The 6,346-nt window shown below is 36.4% G+C and overlaps 1 long non-coding RNA gene across 42 annotated transcripts; it reads left to right on the forward strand.

Annotated features, from left to right (window-relative positions):
- On the forward strand, positions 882-6,144 carry LOC107643675. Of its 42 annotated transcripts, XR_001620994.2 has the most exons (12): positions 882-1,528; positions 1,628-1,714; positions 1,995-2,030; positions 2,206-2,300; positions 2,534-2,630; positions 2,732-2,857; positions 3,403-3,471; positions 3,601-3,698; positions 3,981-4,782; positions 4,870-5,006; positions 5,265-5,353; positions 5,672-6,088. It is a non-coding gene; the product is annotated as an uncharacterized LOC107643675 (long non-coding RNA). The 42 variants fall into 42 exon arrangements; XR_001620993.2 differs by having other exon boundaries at positions 2,534-2,857; XR_001620996.2 differs by having other exon boundaries at positions 2,540-2,857.

Genomic DNA, 6,346 nt, shown 5'->3' on the forward strand with positions numbered 1-6,346 from the left:
ATGAATATTGAAAAGATCTTATGATTAAGAAAGTTAAGGTCTCGGAGATATTAGAACTTCCAGAATAATACTTTTCACTTTCCACCTTAATCATGCAAAGATAATTCTATGGCAAATTGTTGGTAATCAAACCCCAATCCCTTGGTGAATCAATTTCTCTTTAACCTAATTAATCGCTAATCACTTAGTCAATTAATTAAGAAAAGAGTTACGCACATTCACTGATTTATAAAGTCACACAATTCATAAGAATCTCCCCTAGTTGATTCGATGTCACTTATCAAGTCTATTTTCAAAACTTAAGAGTTGTGAGAACTGGTTTTCAAGCTTAATTCAAATTAATCAACCTTTAGAAGAAGTTAAGAGAATTCAAGTTAGAGAAGAATTATTTTCCAACATATTCAAACCCTTTAAGATGAAGAACGAAAACCTTTTCTTAAGAAGGAATCAATGCATACACTACAAGAAAAAAAGGCCTATGGGCACGCTTTTTTTTGCCACGCTTTAAAAGCTTGGCCAAAAGTGATCAATGGCCACGCTTTTATGAGGGTGGCGATAGAATTGAGATTTGGGCACTCTTTTTTTTGCTACGCTTGAAAAGCGTGGTGAAAAGGGTTTACGGTCACGCTTTTATGAGGGTGACAATTGATTCGAGATTTGGCCACGCTTTTTTTGCTACGCTTAAAAAGCGTAGCCATAGAGAAAAACAAGCACGCTTTTAAAGCGTGGCGATAGATTTTTGTTATAGTGACATTTTAAAAGCGTGGCCGTTTCCTACAAATCTTTTGGCACGCTTCAAAAGCGTGGCAAAAAAAGTTAAAAAAAACTTTTTAAAAAAAGATTATAATTATTTAATTACACATTACACTCCCTCTTTCTCCTTCGAAGCCTAAAACTCTTCCAACACTTTGTATTCACCCTAAAAAGAAGAAAGTCCCTTCCAAAGAACCCTACCACTTCGAAAGAACCCAGTACTCTCCGCGACTCCAGCAATCCGTAGAACATCACCGGCGCTCCCTGTTCCGGCACACTAACCCTTACCCCTTTTTAATTCACAAACCCTAACCTAACACCCACCGCACTCCTCCCATTTCCCCTCACAACAGCGCCGCAGCCTCACTCCCCCTTTTCCCCTCTCCAGCGCACACAACACAATACACACACGCACCACCTCACCCACGCGGAAGAGGAGAGCTCGAGGAAGGAGACAACGCCTTGCTGCCAGCTCCGTCGAAGACCAGCCCACCGCTGCTGTCGAGTCAAACCCAAGAGAGAGAGAGAGTGTGCAACGATGAGAGAGGAAGAGCCGTTACTAAACGCGTCGCCGCCGTTGGAGGAGCTTCGCTCTTCGCCATCACCGAGGAGGGGAAAGAGGACCTGCTCCCGTCGCGCCAGTCACCGTCGTGCTTCCTGGTTGCCGATGAGGGAGCCGCGAGAACCGTTGCCGTCGCAAGAAGGGGGACGCACGAGAGGGAGCCCTCAGTGTGATCGCTGTCGCAGCTGTTGAGTAAATCTTCGTGGTTTTGCAGTAAATCTTCGATCATCATTTAATCATTTTTTTAATATTACAATAAATCTGTGCTTTTAATTGTTATTACTCTTTTCCAATTGATTTTATGAAACGAAGTTTTACAGATTCGACAAGAAAGGGAACCGGTGGAAGGAGAGAACCGATGGTACCGTCAAGTTCCCGAAGAACAAGGTTACTAGAAAGGTTTGGCTTCTCATCTGAACAAAATTGATTTGTGCTTCTTTGTTTATGTTGTCTATTCTCTGATTCATTTGTGCTTCCCTAGTTCTCTGATTCTTCCGTTCATAAGTAGTTAGAGAAGTTTACATTATATTTGTTTGAGCCTCATATAATAATGTCGAACGTGGTTCTTTTGCTGTCATTATAGTAGTTAAATCTAAGAAGGTTAATTGGTTTATTTGTGCAACTAATTTTGTTCTTTTTGTTTTGTGTTTATGCTGAACAAAATCATTGCTGAGTGTAGTTCTTTAGCTGTAAGCATTCCAAATCATTGAAAAAGGTAATTCATGGATTCCATATTTTTTTCATTTGAAAATTATACTAGAACAATATAATATGATATGAGAAGCTGTTAATGAGCTTGATTTATATTTATAAGAAATTATAAACTGATTGATTGAATAGCTTATCTGCTTTTGCTTTGCTGCTGCTACCTGACTCTGTTCCAATCTTAGCCTCAGGTGCCTTTTTCCTGTATTTGCATAACTTCTCTTAAGAGCTTCAAAAGCTTGAAGAGTATTGCATGAACCAGAAATTCATTGATTCAATGGTACCTATATATTTAACTCTCTTATTAATGCTTTTACTTTGTTTAACTTTCTTCAGCACCGCTTGGTTCATCTGTGTTTGACCTAATGAGCTGAACTAATTGAAATCTCAATATTGAGTTGCTTGATTCATAGTACTAAGTTTGATGAAAAGAAAATTGAGTTGATACTTATTTAATTTTTATCATTTTATTTATTTAACACCATGTTTGTACTTGATTATTATTATTCATAGTACCAGGTTTCCATTGGAGTAGCTTGTAATCTTTCTTGGCCTGCTGACCGTCTCATGATCCAAGTCCTAGATGATTTCTACGGATCTCGTGGTTAAGGTGCATATATTTTAATTGTGCAGCGAGGAATTAAGAAGTGGAATTAATTAATTTGCTTTGTTTGTGTTGATTTGTCGCAAATGGTGGAAATGGAATGTCAGAGATGGGTGAGCAAAGGGATAAACATAACATACCAAATAAGAGAGAACAGAACGGGGTACAAAGTGGGTGCGTTAAACACAATTTGATCATCTGGACACAGGTCTTTATGAATATGCTAATAACAGGTAGAGATTATTTTCACCATCATTCTTCCCTTTTTTGTGACATTTTTTCTTCCAAAGTTTCTTAGTTCTTTTGTTCAGCTAAAAATTATGATTCTGGGGTTCTTAAATTTTTTCTCCTGCAAATAGATCTTGTGAAGGATTTGATTTTGGAGAACAAGAAAAAATCACAATCATTTTCTTTTTTTTTTTTTGTGATTCAGTTCTAGAGATATAGAGGTTTTATTTTTCCTCTTTGTATCTTATTTTGACTTTTTCCTTTCTATATGAGCCTTTTTTTTCTCTTAATTTATGTTTATATATATTTTTATGTTTTTCTTTCTGCTTATGATAATTTTTCTTAGCTCTTGGTCTGTTAGATACATGGATCTGGTGCAATAGATAGAGAAATAGAAACCAATTAGGGTTGTTGTAAGGATTTTCAGGCCTATGAGATCAGCCACTTCCAACACCCCCTAACTCCCTCTTCCATTCTTGTTCATTTTTTTCTGTTTTGTTTTTTCCATGCTTGTGCCATATCCTATTTTTGGTTTCTGTGGAGTACTCAGAATGTGCAGATATTGCTGGGACTCCTCCTGATGGATGTACTGAAATACCAACTTGTCCAGTTTGCCTCGGTAGGCTGCATTTGCTTTTGCTGTGGCTTTGTGTATTTTGCTTCGTTCATTATTTTTTTAGAGGATGGAAATAATCTTATGAAATGATGTTTTATGATTTATGTTTCTGGTTTGCTCTTTGAATGATAGAGAGATTGGACCCGGATAGAAGTGGAATACTCACTACACTTTGCGATCACTCCTTTCAATGCCCTTGTGTTTCAAAGTGGACATACTTGTCTTGCCGGGTAAGCAGGTTTTTCATTCCTTCAATTCTTGTTTTCACTTTGTATTGAAGTTCTTATTTTGGCTAGTTTAGGCAATTCTATTGTCACAAAATTATCTTATGAACCACTTTACATTTAATAGATATACTGTCTTGTAGACATAGTTCCACATCATCATTTGATAGGATAGCATTTTAATTTTCTAACAACACTAAGTCTTCATTGTTATTAGGACCACTGTTTCTGAGTATATTTCCCATTTCAATACATGGTTAGTGATTCATTGTTATTTCTCAAAAACAGATTTTTGATGATTACAACCCTCTTCTAACATCTCAGCTGGAAACTCAAAGACAAGTAAGTTGACACTGATGCTCCTGAAACTCATTCTCTGGGATATTTTAATAACTATGGAAAACAGAGTCTTTGCTTTGGATGTATGAACTAGACTATATTATGTCATCAAGGTTGACTGGAAACTACTTGTTCCTGACATATCATTAGATGTATTATAATTACAGGAGTAGTTAGAATTTAGGGGTACTGATACTGTTTCGTCTCTTTTTCCCCATTTAGATACCATTTGTTATATCTAGTTTCGTCAAAATCTAATTTGACTGTCACTGTTTTAGGTGTCAAAAATAGAATAGGTTGTACCTCCTATTCTCACCAAGTTAGGCAAGGTAATGTTGTGCTTGTTATCTTTTGATAAACATTCTGATACAAGGTAGTCTATGCTTAATGACTTATGGTAGTCAATGGTCTATTGGTAAATCAATAAGCATTCCAAACAACAATAGTATGGAGTGGATTCTTCACCTTGATACGGATGAATTAATGCACCCAGCGGGTGCTCAAGAGTATTCTTTTGAGGCAGTTGCTTCTTGAGGTTCCAGGAAATGTAGACATGGTCATATTTCCCAACTATGTGAGTAGAATTTGCTGGTTCATGCTTCCTTGATGGAACTGGCAATTACAAAGATTCTGTACGTGGGATTCCAAACTACTTTCTGACTTATGAAAATGGTAAATCAGCTGCCTGTATACAAGATCATCTTCGTCCAAATGGTGCACACAGATGGGATAACTACATGAAATCCCCAAAGTATGTTCTGTTGATTCTTTATATTTATGTCTCCCCTTGATGTTTTTTCACTTTTGAGTTCCATGATGTTCTCCTGAATTATGCTAGTGAGATCAAGTTGGAGGAGGCTGCTGTTTTGCATTACACATGCTAAATTCTCATACCTCACTTCCAGATGTGATCGCTGTGGTTGCAAACCTACCGAAGATGTAAAAAGATGCTTCATGTTGGAATTTGACAGATCTGTGAGTTCATGAACTCTGTTTCCACCTTATTCTTTTACTTTCTTTTCTGTTCACTTAGCCATTTGGTTGAATATTGGGGAAAAATGGATTTGTCTTACCGGTGCAGTATATAATTAAATTACTATAGTTTGAACTTAAGGTTGACCAATCGTCACGGATTCTAGTTACTAAAAAATAGGGAAAAAGGGTTTGGGCGTGGTGGGGACTGCTTTCCCAACTCATGAGTATTCATTATAGTGTTCATTATTTCCTCTGTAGTAAGTGCAATTATTCTCTGCTGCTACAAGGACAATAACACAGCCATGGCTGCTTTAGTTTCAACCATAGGAGCTATCAAAGGAACTCCAGTATGATTCTTTTACCTTACTTTGTTTCTTTCAATTAATTCTATTCACTCAATTTATCACTTCTAGTTTTAAACTATGTATAAGATTAGGATAGTAATTGGATTGGATGTAGTGTGAATTAGTAATCAGTTATAGATACCAAATTAGAAAAATAATGATCATGCGGACTATGGATACATACATATCACTAATTTGTGAGTTATCAATATATTTAGATGCGGTTCATGATTTCTTGTATAGTTAAAAAAATTGGATTAGAGTTTTGAATAGAGTAGTAACTCTTAAATAACAAGAGAATAATGTAATTTTACATTGCAGGTGAGTTTGAATGGTTCTGGAGCTGTGGCTTCATCAGCTCCCAATTCACCAGCTTTCTTCGAAAGCAGCTTGAAGGTTACATCAAGAATCCAGAGCAGTAGCAAGGTTTCCTCTGGAAGCTTCAAGATTGTGGCGATCGATGAGGACAAGTAAACAAATAAGGACAGATGGAAAGGGTTGGCCTATGATATCTTAGGTGACCAGCAAGACATCACAAGAGGGAAGGGTATTTTGTAGTTTTTAGAGGATGTAGATAATGTAATAGTTGTTGGAATTGTAATGCATGTAATACAAATTCATGGGTAGTTGTTATCACTTTGATTTTTTGTTAGAGCTTGTCATGTGATCAACCACTATATTTGGTGTACAAGTTTATGAAGGTTTTATATTGTTAATAGTAATTAAAATTGTTATGGAGGTTTTATATTGTCTAAATTTTACATTATTTATGAATTTTGTTAGATTTTATTATGAAGATTAAAAAAAACAATTGAACTTGAACAAATTTATAGCCACGCTTTAAAAGGGTAGCTATTTCCATACAGTAGCCACTTTTCGCCACGCTTTAAAGCATAGCTATATCTCTAGCTATTGGCACGCTTTAAAAGCGTAGCCATATCTCTAGCTACTGGCACGCTTTAAAAGCGTAGCCATATCTCACGACTTTACTACACT

This window comes from Arachis ipaensis, chromosome B05, assembly GCF_000816755.2.
Source record: "Arachis ipaensis cultivar K30076 chromosome B05, Araip1.1, whole genome shotgun sequence".
NCBI classification, from domain to species: Eukaryota; Viridiplantae; Streptophyta; class Magnoliopsida; order Fabales; family Fabaceae; genus Arachis; species Arachis ipaensis.